At 39.4% G+C, this 16,197-nt stretch overlaps 1 pseudogene; it reads left to right on the forward strand.

The window, feature by feature from the left end:
- Window positions 1–10,336: 10,336 nt before the first annotated feature.
- On the forward strand, window positions 10,337–12,278 carry LOC113335551 (annotated as a pseudogene).
- The last annotated feature ends 3,919 nt before the right edge of the window (window positions 12,279–16,197 follow it).

A 16,197-nucleotide genomic window follows, 5' to 3' on the forward strand; every position in this document is an offset into this window, starting at 1 on the left:
GAGCATGTGTATAGAATGCGAACATTGTTTGTGAACATATAGATGCCTTCGTGATTTACGTTTTCATAACTCTCTAGTCTGCAAATTCATGAATTAACTTCCTTAATTATCGTTCTTGTGCTCCTTATTAACGGATGATGTTTAACTCTATTTTCTTCATCCCTGCAGGTTTAACATGGTTGGCCAGGTAAGCTCAGGACTTAGAAACAAATTTCATATTTATTCATGCTCGTTCCATTACTTTTTAATAGGCTGGTTTCTGTAAATAAACGTTTCAAAAATATAGGATGGTTTCCTAATCGGGAAAGTCAAATGTTACTTTGGTTTTGTGGGACCACTTTTCTCTTAACTTCTTTTTATGACAAGTGTCATGTGGACCATTTCACTATATTTCTTTTGCTGACAAGTGTCATGGGGACCATTTCACTTCACTTCTTTTATTGACAAGTGTCATGAGGACCACTTTCAATGATTGGTTATCTTAATTTCCTTAATTTTCTCTAAAAACCAAACCAGCCTATTAAAAGTAACGGAGGGAGTAATTTTTATGGTTCCGATGATGGATTTCCTTGCGGTGGGCCAGTACGAAAAGCGTGGATTTCTCTCTGGCTCAAACGGTTCAAGTAATAATTCTACTTAGCACATGTGGAAAGAATGGTGGTGGGTATTTAGCTTCTAAGTACGTATTAATTTGTAAATATGGAGGAATTTTGTTCGTCCATGGCGTCTTAAACATGAACCATTAATTGATGGATATAAGAAAAGGACAAAAACTGGTTCCAGATATCAATTCGGGGTCACCCCTTATCGAAGTATTTTACGTATTACCTAATCTACCCCTCACTAATCAGGATTAGTGATTAATAATAATTAGTAAAATCTTAAGATTTTTGATAAATGATTAGTGTGTGTTTTATTTGAATTTGGGTGAATGAGGTGAGAGTAGAAGGAGGGAAAAATATTTTTGAGTGGAATTTTTTTTGTGAAAATGGAAGATGATTGTGAGGAGAGAATTGCAGATGCTGAATCTTTAGCTCTACTACAACAAGGAGCTAACGACAACAACTCTCAATTGCAACTCTTTGTTAAGCCAAAACCCTTGAATGATGATTTTGACGAGTATGGAGAGTTTTTCGAAGAAGCTACACAAGAAAGTAAACTTGCACAACATGTAAGCATCCCCATCACACAGGTAAAGCTGCTAGGAGGTTGAAAAATTGATTTTTTTTTCTTTAAACCCGCCATTTTTTCAACTGTAAAACCTCGGTGCCGGCATGGTCGTAGTATAAATACCATGTCGGCAGACGCGTTACCGGCATGGTATTCATACTACAACCATGCCGGTAAAGCAATATCCCCCAATTTGAATATTGATCCGGCATAGTATTCTACCAAAAAACTATGCCGATACCCGGTTAACTTTTTTACCTACCAAGGAATATACTACGGAATATTAAACTGGCATGGGTTCATTGATAGGTTACCATGCCGGAACTGCATGAAAAACATACAGGAAACATTTTCATGTAAACCCAAAAACCGGAATGGAAAATTAATAACCATCAACGCCGGAACCAGTTACCGGCGTGGTACCATCAATTTCGAGAATGTCGGCAGTGGAACTGACGTTGTTGAATTTCAAATTTACAATGCCGGCACCTACAAAAAAACATACAGGATTAAATGTTTTCCAGAGCTAAATACCGGCATTATATATCAATTAATTGGAATTCCGGTAGCGTGTACCGGCTTGGGACAATAAATTACGACAGTGCCGGCACCTTGTTTTCCGGCGTTGCTGTCTAATGAATAATGTATGCCGGAATATGTTTCAAATTTGGTCTTCATTTTTGGCTAAGTTCGACAATGACGGAACATTGGTCGAGCATGCCGGTACTTGTTTCCGGCATAGTGTTTTAATTTCGTCTGGAACTAATTTTCGTTCAATCTTTAGGTGGTGACATATATTGATCCAACAAATGCAAAGCCGCTTTATCGGGATACGTTGGAATACTATAAAATACCTCCGGTATGTGACCAAAGAATACTTTACTAATGGATTGCTAGTAATGAACCTTCTAATGAATGTGAAATTGATCTTATGTAGGGAATAATAGATCGAAATGAAGCAATCGCTTGGGCTAAAGAGACGGCTCTTAAGAACATGTGTGTGTTGGTGAGGAATATCCAACGTTCAAAGAGGCGTTTTGAGATGGCTTGCGAGAGAAGTGGGAAATACAAGGAGAAGAATAGCCACAAGAGAAAGGATTATTTATATCCAAAGAAGACTAATAGGGTATACAAGACTCGTACGAGGAAGAATGATTGCCCGTTTAAGCTTGTTTTGCATTTAAATGACATGAACAATTGGGATTGTGAGGTTTTGTGTGGCTGTCATAACCACCGGGGTCCGAAAGATTTTTTTGGTCACTCCCTAGTTGCGAAGCTGAAACCTCATGAGTTCGAGGATGTAAAGAGATTGACCAAAGCACTTATCAAGACGAGACAAATTCTCAGAGGCTTCAAGGAAAACGATGAGTCCAACGTGTCTTCTCTACGTACAATTTATAGCGCACAAGCAACTATTATAAGGGTGGAATGGGAAGGGAGGTCCGTTATGCAATAATTTGAGAAGATGGCTTGGGATTATAACTACACGCGTATCATTAAAAGAGGGCCGGGCGAGAAGCCCCTTCAAATATTCATTTCGCATCCTTTGCTTTCATAATTGGAAAATACATGTTGTGGTGTTCTTATGATGGATTGTACCTACAAGACAAACAAATACAATATTCAGTTGTTCAACATCGTGGGGCAAACCTCGGACAAGGTAACATTCACATTGGCTTGGTGTTTAATAGAAAACGAGAGGGACTATAATTATCATTCGGCATTACGACAATTGAATTGGGAGAAATTTTATTGGTCTCTTACCGAGGTTATATACGAAAAGAGATTATAGAAGTTTATTGCCGATTGGAACGAAGTTTATCCGACTGCCGTCTGGTATTGTCGGACTCAATGGTTGGATAAGTTCAAGGAAAAATTTGTGCGTGCATGGAAAAACCGGTATAGACACTTCAAGACTGGAGCAACTAGTGCAGCGGAGTCCGCTCATGGGAGATTTAAAGATCTCATCCAGTCCGGTCAAGGCAATGTGGTTACGGTTACCGAGGCAATGGAGCAATACTTTAAGGCTGATATCAATAGGATCAAGGTGGCTTTTGAGAAAATCTCAATGGAAAGGTTGAATCAATTTCTTCGTTATCGTAAGTTGCTCCAAGGAATAGAATTCAACGTCTCTCATTGGGAAATAAAACATATGATGAGACAAATGGAATATGAGAAAAATTACGGAAACCGGGTGATGTGTGTATTTGTCCCGACATGTCCTCATTGGGGCTTCCATGTCGTCATATGCTTGTGAAGTATGAAGAAGTGAGGTTATTGATCCGTTTTGGAAGCAACTATCTTTCAACCCTCCTCCTTCGAGAGATCCTGGGAAATCTCCATGGGATACGAACGAAGCAAAGGAATTATACGAAGATTACACACGTGGCACCTCGGTAAGTCGGCAAGTATTGTTGAGCCAACTAAGGATAATTACTCGTCCATGGATCACACAAAGCGAAGAGCCAGGAAAGGGAGATCCAATAGGTAGACCCCAAACTAAAACGTCAAGGAGAAAACAAATGGTAGAATTGAAAGGAATGACTCAACGTGAAGAAGAACGCGCAACAAGTAAGAAACGAGATCTAACCGCAAGTGAGATTTTGGAACAAAGGTTCATGGAAGCGCAGGCTCCAAACAAAAGAGGTAGGTCGAGGAAGGAACCGCTATCAAGTCAACAACAAACGAAGGATTCCGTATCCACACCAAAATACAACTCATCGGAGGTTCCAATGAAGAGGGGTAGGCCGCCAAAGGTATCAACATCAGGTTACAAAGAACAATAAGGTGAGCATTCCGAAGTCATACCCATAGTCGATCTAGCGGAGGTTCCAAGGAAAAGGGGTAGGCCAGCAAAGGTATCATCATCAAGTGACAAAGAACAACAAGGTGAGCATTCCGAAACCATACCCATAGTCGATCTAGCAGAGGTTCCAAGGAAAATGGGTAGGCCACCAAAGGTATCAACATCAAATGACAAATAACAACAAGGTGCGCATTCCGAAGCCATACCCATAGTCGATCTATCGGAGGTTCCAAGGAAAAGGGGTAGGCCTACAAAGGTATCATCATCAAGTGACATAGAACAACAAGGTGACGAGGCAAAGTTGGTAACAAACCCAAGTGATATCAAAGTTGATGTTAGTTCCAAGGCGAAGGGGTAGGCCAAGGAAGTACGGGCTCCCATCACATATCGAAGACAGTGAAAGTGTAGAGATTCCAAGGCGAAGGGGTCGGAAACTATGAGAGTATTGTTCTCATTTGATTGGCATTTAGGAAAGTCATGAGAGAATTTCTGATAAGATGTATCCGTGAGATCTTTCTGCTTGTACCCAAGTTGGCGCATTACACGTCGAGGGTTGTGCATAATAAATCATTTTGGATGACATAACGGTCCGTTGTAAAATGAAACATCGTCACGCCTTTCGAAGTGAACTCCTCTGGCATTCCTATATGGGTCAAACACAACATATTGGGCAGCCATCGAATCCAAAGCCAATCTCATTGCTAATAACTGTTTCTTGTTATTGGGCCTTGGGGTATTCTGGAAGAAGTATTTCTGAGCTAGAGGTTTATTCTGTGGATAATCAGGGACAACCTCCAATCCTTTATACCGTATGAACAATTTTGTGAAGTGTTCATAAGCCCATACCTACGCCAATGAAAGATCGTTCCAATGAAATGTATAAGAAAATAAAATAATTGGAAACTAACAGATTTAATGACAACAATCAAAAAATAAGTAGTTTAGTATACCTGAATTACAGTAAAATTCCCATTAAATTGACGGGCGTAAGCCTTTGAAGCTCGACGCATTTCTGCCAAAAAATGTGCCAAGAAAGTATTTCCCCATGAATACTCATGAACCTTTTCCAACGGATCCAAGTATTGTAGGTTGTTCATATGCACCCTGTTACCATTAGCGTCAGGTAATATAGCGGAGCCCAAGATGAACAACATATAAGCAGCGACAGTTTGTTGAACTTGTTCGGGATTCAATTCCTTGTTCTTCGTGTTCCCAAACAATTCAACGAGTTTGACGAATGTGATGGTCTTTGCTTGGGAACTCTTTGTCTTTTACATATTTGCCAAAGTGATTTCCTTGTCCCATCCAAACAACTTAGAAGTCAGCTCATAGATCTTGTCCCATCCAAGGTCCTTAGAGTCATCTCTTACCTTAACGACTTTCCCAAGAACCTCTAGACCTATTATCCTTTGGACATCTTCAGGGATAATGGTCATCTCGCCAAAATAAAAATGCATGGTATCAGTTTCACCAAAAAAACGCTCCAAAAATAAGTTCTCCGTGACGGTATCAGTGGCCACATAATTTTTAATCGCGGAATACAAAATCAGTCATAGAGATCTCTGTTTGAAGTTGTGGAAGCAGAGACTGAATACCAGCAATATCACTACCAGTCAAGATGATATCATCAACATACAGTAAGAGAATTACTATACTAGTAGCAGAGTTCTTGATAAACATGGAGTCATCTGATTGAGACGATTTGAAACCAAGCTGCAAAAGAAAAGTAGAAAATCGATGAAACCAGGCAAGAGGAGCCTGTTTCAATCCATAAAGAGCCTTATGCAACAAGAAAACGTGATTTGGAAAACGTGGATCCTTAAACCCCTGAGGTTGTTCCATATATACTTCTTGATCAAGAGAACCATGTAAAAATGCGTTCTTAACATCCAACTGCTTAAGTGGCCAGGCATAAGAAATTGCAAGACTGAGAACTAACCTTACTGTAACTGGTTTAACAACGGGACTGAATGTCTCATCATAGTCAATCCCATGTTGTTGAGAATATCCTTTAGTAACTAGTCGAGCTTTGCGTCTGTCAAGGGAGCCATCAGACTTCTGCTTGACTCGATAAACCCATTTACAACCAATAACGTTCATTCCAGGACGTCGAAGAACCAGAGAACAAGTACGATTGCGAAGTAACGCATTGAATTCTTCAAGCATAGCTGCCCACCACTCCGGAAATTTTGAGGCAGTAAAGCAAGAAGGTTCAGGTGGGAGAGAAGCATAGTGATCTGCAAAGCAAGGTAAAAGTGGATATCTACTATAAAAGCATCCCTTAAAACTTTTATGTTGAATAGAATGGTCCTTGGGCCTTGTAACCATGGGATGTGCATTAGGAATCGACTGAGGATCCTCCTGTACAATTGGCAAGTCTCCTGAAGATGTGGACTGAGTAGAGGAAGGATCTTTAGATGAGGATAATTAAGTGGATGAAGTACTGGAAATTCTAGGAGAAGATGGAGCTGGAACAGGAGACAAGGATGGAGATGAGGAGTCATCATCAGTAGAGAAAGAAAGTCGTCTGGGATTTATAGACGAAGCAGGGAAAGAGGACGAAGTGTGAGAAGTTGGTGTAGCTGTGGAATCGGGTGAAGGAGAAGATAAGTTAGAATATGGATGTTGACTGGGAAGTGGAGTTATAGAAACAGTAGGAGGAGAAGTCGATGGTGGAGTTAGATGAGTAGCGTAGATGGTGTTGGGCCAACTTAAGATGGTAGCAGTGGAAGGATTTGAAGAGAGAACAGGAGATATAACACCAGCATCAGTAGCATACGTAAAAATAGACTCATCAAATATGGCATGAAGAGATATGTAAATGCGATTACTCTTAACTTCAATACACTTATAACCTTTATGACGATCACTATAACCAATAAATACACACGGTAGAGTTTTAGGTTGAATTTTGTTCTTTCCAAAATGAGTCAAGAGAGAAAAACAACGACAACCAAAGGTTTTCAAAAAATCATCGTCCGAAAGGCGATTGTGCATAACAGAATACGGAGATTTATTCGATAAAACAACAGTAGGTAATCGATTAACCAAATAAACAGCTGTAGCGTAAAATTCAGCCCAAAAATTTTCAGGAAAGCCACTTTGAATCATTAAGGCACGACCAGTCTCAGTGATACGTCGTATCTTACGTTCAAAAATGCCATTTTGTTGAGGCGTGCTCGGACAAGAAGATTGACTAATAATACCATGCTCAAATAAGTAAGATTTTAATGGCTCAGCATATTCAGTACCACCATCAGTTTGGAGAATCTGAATGGTTGTAGAGAATTGTGTCTCAATCAAAGATTTGAAGTTAAGAAAGCAACGAAATACTTGTGTTTTATCAGACAGAAAATAAATCCATGTGAAACGAGAGCACTCATCGACAAATAAGAGAAAATAGCGAAAACCACAATTTGAATTAAAAGGTGCAGGACCTCATAAGTCAGAATGAATAACAACACCAATTTTATTAGAATAAGTAGCTCTAGATTGAAAGGGGAGACGATGATGTTTAGCACCAACACAATTAGGACAAATAGAATGATAAAAAGAACTAAAATCAAAAGACCGATTCGATTTAAGATGCTGAAAAACACTGTTGTTGGGATGTCCTAAGCGCATATGCCAGATTGTAGGATTTGCACGAACATCAACTAAGGTAGCAGAGAGAGCTGAGACTGATAAGGGCTTAGAGGATGGATGAGATCTGTGAAGAATATGATACATTCCAGCTTCATTCATGCCCTTGTACAGAAAAGTTCCCGTTAGTGGATCCTGCACACAAAAACCATGACGATCAAAAGTGAAAACACAGTCAGAATCTTTGGTGAGTTGGCCAACCGAAACCAAGTTCTTGGCAATAGATGGAACATGGAGTGTATTTTTCAAAAACAAGCTAGAGGAAGGTGTGTGAGGAGTGATATCACCAACCCCTGAAATCGGTAACATCTTACCATTACCAACAAGAATTTTGTCATTACTATTATACTCCATACGATTTGTCATCTGAGAAGAGTCTGATGGCATATGAGAAGAAGCAACAGTATCAGCAAACCATTGATTTTCATACGGCATAGACTGAATTTTCATTGCCGAAAATAATTGAGGAAGATCAAGATTCTGAGATTGAGTAAGGCGATGACAAGTCTGAGCAGTGTGACCATTGGTGCTACACCATTGTCATGTAACAAATGAGTTCTGAGGGGGAGGGGGACCAAGGACTGATGCAGCATTTCCGTTATAGCCACGACCTCGACCAGGATAGCCAGATACATAGTTGCCAGGATTGTAACCACCGTTGAACTGAGAACCACCATTATTTCCACGACCACCACCATTATTCCATCCAGAAGAGTTTCTGTTTGTGTTCCACCCATTGTTCGCATTGTTGCTATTATTGATTTGATTATTACCTCCTCCATAGTTGTTGAAATAGTTTCCACGACCATTACCACCTCCACGACCACGGCCGGGAGCATTGTTTGAGCCACGGCCACGACCAGAATGGTTGTTGAAGCCTTGACCACAACCAGAAGCACCAACAAAGAAGGAGACTGGATTCTGTAGATATTGAATATTGGGACTCATGATGGAGTAGCAGGGAATGAAGCTCAGTAAAGGTTGGAAGTGTAGTGCGAGCAATGACAGCGGTGTAGATGTTGGACCAATCAGCACCTAAACCACGCAGAGTTGTGGAGACAAGTTCAAGATCAGAAACTGGTTGGAGAACTGCTGCAAGAGAGTCAGAAATTTCCTTTATCTTCAAAATATATTCAGATATTGAAGAATTTCCCTTCTGAATAGTTGAGAGATTTGCTTTGAGTTGAAGAATCCGAGCTGGATTAATAGTAGCATAAGTGGAACAAAGATATTTCCATACTTCACGAGAGTTTCCACGACGAGCACATTCAGACTTCATAGGATCAGTGAGAGAAAAGTTGATCCAAGACATGATGGTTTGATCAATAACTTCCCATTCTTCATAAGCTGGGTTGGAAGTTTTGTCTTCAGTTCCTTCAGTAACAAGTTCTTAATCAGGTATCTCATAAGAATCATCAAGATATTTATAAAGTCTTTGAGATTTGAGAATAGGAAGAATCTGAGATTCCCAAAGAAGATAGTTAGTTCTGTCTAAAAGAACTATTTTGGTAGAGGAAGGGAGGAAAGGTGATCGTTCAAAGAGAGAAGAAGAAGAAGACATAACAGAGCCTACGCTCATAGTTGAAGATGCAGGGATAGTTTGGGTTCATGTGGTTGAATCAGAAGCCATGGTGCTTGAGGAATAAGAAGAAGAGGATGAAGACAAATCTTGGGTTGAGGCAGTTGACATGGCGATGAAAAGAAGAAGAGAAGGCTAAAGATTTCTTGAGGAGAGGATGAAGTTGAGGCTAGAGTTTTTAGAGAGATCGTCCTGGCTGGGATACCATGAACAATTGCATAAACTCTCGCACAACCCTAATAGGGTGGAGAGGCATATATTTATAGATAGCTTACTAGATACATTTTGTATAATGGATTATTACAGAAAGACCCGAATACAATAGACTATACATGGATATAACAGATACATAATGGACTATATTCTACACTTATCTTTGTAAGTCCATGTACTAGGACTCTTATTGTCTGCAGTATCTACAAGCTTAATGAAAAGCTATCCAATAGAAACCCTTTTATGCGAGGGTACTCATCAAAGTCTATATTATCAATTACTTTACGGACTCTATCGAAACAAACAAGTTCTTCGACTAGGATTGACTTTGGCTTCAGGTTTATATGAGCTGTTAAGTGTTTACAGCAACACTGTTCCAATACCATCCTGATCAGTTCTTCAGGAGACAAAATTAACAAACATCGGAGTCTATCGGAATTATTCGAGCATATCACTTTCTCTATATCACTTTCTCTTTATAGAGGCATCTAAGTTGTATGGTGAACATCACATACAATGGTTTGAAGTACCATTGATCAAACAAAATGGGTAGTAAAATGACACTTAATTTCTTGTCATATTATATATATATATATAGTCAATTTCTCATTATTACATGTGTATAGCATCTGGGGATGTGTATTGAAAGTACGTGTTAGGTAGATCCTTCTTATTATATGAAACTTGTCAATGATTCTCCCTTGAGTCCCGCCTAACTGCATGTTTCCCATGTCAGATGTACGCCTTCCAAAAGTGGTTGCAACAGGAATATTACATTTGTCTGACGAGACAGATGAGCTTGATACTGCTATTATATATGATATTAGAGCATCAAATTAGATCTAACTACTCTATTTTTATTAATCAACTCATTCTCCGATCTTAGTATCATCTATTTTTTCTCAATCTGTTCATCAGAAACAAAGATGGATATACCGGATGCAATAGATGATTCCATAGCTGTTGCAGAAAACAGTAATATTGCCAACTGCAGTGATACTATTGATGAAAATTACCATGATACGAAGAACAAGGAAGCACTTCAATTCATTGAAGAAATTACAATTAATGCCGATGAAGTTCAAAATCAATCTCTCGCAGAAATATTATCTTGTAATGCTCAAGTCGACTGCTTACAAAGACATGGTTTAAACGGACAAACAGATCGTAAGACATTTAAGATAATCATGCCCGTGGTTACATATGAAGATCTAAAACCTGACATTGATCTGCTCATCGCTAAAGGTAATAGTATTTCATCTACTCTCTGCAAATCGCCTATTTCTCAGTTTTTCCGTAGCACGGGAACTTCATCTGGAATGAGTAAATTAATACCATCAACAGAATAACAAGCTGAGAAATCACGGCAATTCTGCTCCCTCTTAATTACGGTCTTAAATCAGCATATTCCTGGTTTAAACAAAGGAAAGGCGATGCAGATTATTTTTGTAAGTCCATGTACTGAAACACCAGGAGGAATAATATCATCTTTAGTATCTACAAGCGTAGCCAAAACCTCCAGAAATTTGTCTAGTAATATTAATTACACCAACCCAATAGAAACCATTTTATGTGAGGATACTCATCAAAGTCTATATTCTCAATTACTTTGTGGCCTCTATCAAAACAAACAAGTTCTTCGCCTAGGATTCGCTTTCGCTTCGGGTTTTATGGTAGCCGTTAAGTGTTTACAACAACATTGGACCCTTCTATGTGATGATATCCGACATGGAACTATAGCAGAAGACCACCCTAAAATCACTGACCCATCGGTGAGAAAAGCGGTCATGAAAATACTAGTCAAGACAAACCCCAAACTTGCTGATTTCATCGAGAATGAGTGTAAGAGAGATTCATCATGGGAAGGCATAGTGTCTAGGTTATGGCCTAATGCTAAGTGCATCGTCACCATCATTACTGGGACAATGTCTCATCACATCGATAACATTGATTTTTATAGTAATGGTCTTCCCATTGTTAGCCATATGTACGCATGTTCAGAATGCTTCTTAGGTATAAACCTTGACCCTCTAACTAAGCCACCTGAAGTTTCTTACACCCTTATCCCTACATTGGCATATTTTGAGTTCTTGCCGATACTCGGGGAAGATGATAATCAAAAGGACAACTTCAACCAGGAGAAAAAACAACATCATCCAGAACTGGTTGATCTCGTCAAGGTTGAGCTTGGACGAGAATATGAGCTTGTTGTCACCAATTATGCAGGTAACTTGATTATATTCAAGAATTTTGATTACACACTATTTCGTCAAGTACGTGCTGATCTTACGCTTATGTATTATGCAAGGACTTTATCGGTATAGAGTTGGAGACGTGCTACGAGTTGCTGGGTTCAAGAACAATGCTCCTCAGTTCAATTTTATGCGGAGAAGAAATGTAGTTCTAAGCATTGATATGGACAAGACAAACGAAACTGATCTTCAAAATGCAGTGAAAAAAGCAGTTGACCATCTTATGATTATGTCTAATGTCTCTCTTGTTGAATACACTAGTTTTCCTGATACATCAACTTTTCCAGGCCACTATGTGCTCTATTGGGAACTTCAGGGAAACAATAACAATGCCGTAATTCCTCAGAAAGTGCTTGAGGAATGTTGTCTGGTAATGGAAGAATTCCTCGGTTATGAGTATCGTTATATGCGCACTAACAAGAAATTAATTGGACCCCTAGAGATAAAGATTGTAGAGACAGGAACGTTTTGTAAGCTGATGGATCATGCAATCAACCAAGGTTCATCAGTTGCACAGTACAAGACTCCTCGATGCATGAAACCTGGTTCCATGATCGAAATCCTAAACTCTATGGTTCTTTCAAGCTTTTTCAGTCCAAGGTGCCCACAGCTATGAATCCATGCTGTTTTGTAAGAAAAAATAAATGCTTATATTTCTGCTTTAGAACATGTTAAATTTAGTCGTATCTTTTGTTGTAGTTGTCGTCCTGTATGAAAATGTCATTTCTGCCAATGGAGAAGGGGTCGGAAACTATGATAGTATTGTTCTCATTTGATTGGCATTTAGGAAAGTCATGAGAGAATTTCTGATAAGATGTATCCGTGAGATCTTTCTGCTTGTACCCAAGTTGGCGCATTACACGTCGAGGGTTGTGCATAACAAATCATTTTGGATGACATAACGGTCCGTTGTAAAATGAAACATCGTCACGCCTTTCGAAGTGAACTCCTCTGGCATTCCTATATGGGTCAAACACAACATATTGGGCAGCCATCGAATCCAAAGCCAATCTCATTTCTAATAACTGTTTCTTGTTATTGGGCCTTGGGATATTCTTGAAGAAGTATTTCTGAGCTAGAGGTCTATTCTGTGGATAATCAGGGACAACCTCCAATCCTTTATACCGTATGAACAATTTTGTGAAGTGTTCATAAGTCCATACCTACGCCAATGAAAGATCGTTCCAATGAAATGTATAAGAAAATAAATAATTGGAAACTAACATATTTAATGACAACAATCAAAAAATAAGTAGTTTAGTATACCTGAATTACAGTGAAATTCCCATTAAATTGACGGGCGTAAGCCTTTGAAGCTCGACGCATTTCTGCCAAAAAATGTGCCAAGAAAGCATTTCCCCATGAATACTCATGAACCTTTTCCAACGGATACAAGTATTGTAGGTTGTTCAATAAGAGAACTCAGTTTGAAGTTGTGGAAGCAGAGACTGAATACCAGCAATATCACTACCAGTCAAGATGATATCATCAACATACAGTAAGAGAATTACTATACCAGTAGCAGAGTTCTTGATAAACATAGAGTCATCCGATTGAGACGATTTGAAACCAAGCTGCAAAAGAAAAGTAGCAAATCGATGAAACCAGGCAAGAGGAGCCTGTTTCAATCCATAAAGAGCCTTATGCAACAAGAAAACGTGATTTGGAAAACGTGGATCCTTAAACCCCTGAGGTTGTTTCATATATACTTCTTGATCAAGAGAAGCATGTAAAAATGCGTTCTTAACATCCAACTGCTTAAGTGGCCAGCCATAAGAAATTGCAAGACTGAGAACTAACCTTACTGTAACTGGTTTAACAACGGGACTGAATGTCTCATCATAGTCAATCCCATGTTGTTGAGAATATCCTTTAGCAACGAGTCGAGCTTTGCGTCTGTCATGGGAGCCATCAGACTTCTGCTTGACTCGATAAACCCACTTACAACCAATAACGTTCATTCCAGGACGTCGAAGAACGAGAGACCAAGTACGATTGCGAAGTAACGCATTGAATTCTTCAAGCATAGCTGCCCACCACTCCGAAAATTTTGAGGCAGCAGTAAAGCAAGACGGTTCAGGTGGAAGAGAAGCATAGTGAGCTGCAAAACAAGGTAAAAGTGGATATCTACTAGAAAAGCATCCCTTAAAACTTTTACGCTGAATAGTATGGTCCTTGAGCCTTGTAACCATGGGATGTGCATTAGGAATCGACTGAGGATCCTCCTGTACAATCGGCAAGTCTGCTGAAGATGTGGACTTAGTAGAGGAAGGATCTTTAGATGAGGATAATGAAGTGGATGAAGGACTGGAAATTCTAGGAGAAGATGGAGCTGGAACAGGAGACAAGGATGGAGATGAGGAATCATCATCAGTAGAGAAAGAAAGTCGTCTGGGATTTATAGACGAAGCAGGGAAAGAGGACGAAGTGTGAGAAGTTGGTGTAGTTGTGGAATCGGGTGAAGGAGAATATAAGTTAGAATATGGATGTTGACTGGGAAGTGGAGTTATAGAAACAGTAGGAGGAGAAGTCGATGGTGGAGTTAGATGAGTAGCGTAGATGGTGTTGGGCCAACTTAAGATGGTAGCAGTGGAAGGATTTGAAGAGAGAACAGGAGATATAACACCAGCATCAGTAGCATACGTAAAAATAGACTCAACAAATATGACATGACGAGATATGTAAATGCGATTACTCTTAACTTCAATACACTTATAACCTTTATGACGATCACTATAACCAATAAATACACACGCTAGAGTTTTAGGTTGAATTTTGTTCTTTCCAAAATGAGTCAAGAGAGAAAAACAACGACAACCAAAGGTTTTCAAAAAATCATAGTCCGAAAGGCGATTGTGCATAACAGAATACGGAGATTGATTCGATAAAACAGCAGTAGGTAATCGATTGATCAAATAAATAGTTGTAGCGTAAAATTCATCCCAAAAAGTTTCAGGAAAGCCACTTTGAATCATTAAGGCACGACCAGTCTCAGTGATATGTCGTATCTTACGTTCAACAATGCCATTTTGTTGAGGCGTGCTCGGACAAGAAAATTGACTAATAATACCATTCTCAAATAAGTAAGATTTTAATGGCTCAGCATATTCAGTACCACCATCAGTTTGGAGAATCTGAATGGTTGTAGAGAATTGTGTCTCAATCAAAGATTTGAAGTTAAGAAAGCAACGAAATACTTGTGTTTTATTAGACAGAAAATAAATCCATGTGAAACGAGAGCACTCATCGACAAATAAGAGAAAATAGCGAAAACCACAATTTGAATTAAAAGGTGCAGGACCTCATAAGTCAGAATGAATAACAACACCAATTTTATTAGAATAAGTAGTTCTAGATTGAAAGGGGAGACGAAGATGTTTATCACCAACACAACTAGGACAAATAGAATGATAAAAAGAACTAGAATCAAAAGACCGATTCGATTTAAGATGCTGAAAAACACTGTTGTTGGGATGTCCTAAGAGCATATGCCAGATTGTAGGATTTGCACGAACAACAACTAAGGTAGCAGAGAGAGCTGAGACTGATAAGGGCTTAGAGGATGGATGAGAACTGTGGAGAATAGGACACATTCCAGCTTCATTCATGCCCTTGTACAGAAGAGTTCCCATTAGTGGATCCTGCACACAAAAACCATGACGATCAAAAGTGAAAACACAGTCAGAATCTTTGGTGAGTTGGCCAACCGAAACCAAGTTCTTGGAAATAGATGGAACATGGAGTGTATTTTTCAAAACCAAGCTAGAGGAAGGTGTGTGAGGAGTGATATCACCAACCCCTGAAATTGGTAACATCTTACCATTACCAACAAGAATTTTGTCATTACCATTATGCTCCATACGATTTGTCATCTGAGAAGAGTCTGATGTCATATGAGAAGAAGCAACAGTATCAGCAAACCATTGATTTTCATACGGCATAGACTGAATTTGCATTACCGAAAAGAATTGAGGAAGATCAAGATTCTGAGATTGAGTAAGGCGATGACAAGTCTGAGCAGTGTGACCATTGGTGCTACACCATTGGCATGTAACAACTGAGTTCTGAGGGGGGGGGGGGACCAAGGACTGATGCAGCATTGCCGTTATAGCCACGACCTCGACCAGGATAGCCAGATACATAGTTTCCAGGATTGTAACCACCGTTGAACTGAGAACCACAATTATTTCCACGACCACCACCATTATTCCATCCAGAAGAGTTTTTGTTTGTGTTCCACCCATTGTTCGCATTGTTTCTATTATTGATTTGATTGTTACCTCCTTTATAGTTGTTGAAATAGTTTCCACGACCATTACCACCTCCACGACCACGGCCGAGAGCATTTTTTGAGCCACGGCCACGACCAGAATGTATGTTGAAGCCTTGACCACGACCAGAAGCACCAACAAAGAAGGAGACTAGACGAGAATATGAGCTTGTTGTCACCAATTATGCAGGTAACTTGATTATATTCAAGAATTTTGATTACACACTATTTCGTCAAGTACGTGCTGATCTTACGCTTATGTATT

Source organism: Papaver somniferum, unplaced genomic scaffold (genome assembly GCF_003573695.1).
Source record: "Papaver somniferum cultivar HN1 unplaced genomic scaffold, ASM357369v1 unplaced-scaffold_15, whole genome shotgun sequence".
NCBI lineage: Eukaryota > Viridiplantae > Streptophyta > Magnoliopsida > Ranunculales > Papaveraceae > Papaver > Papaver somniferum.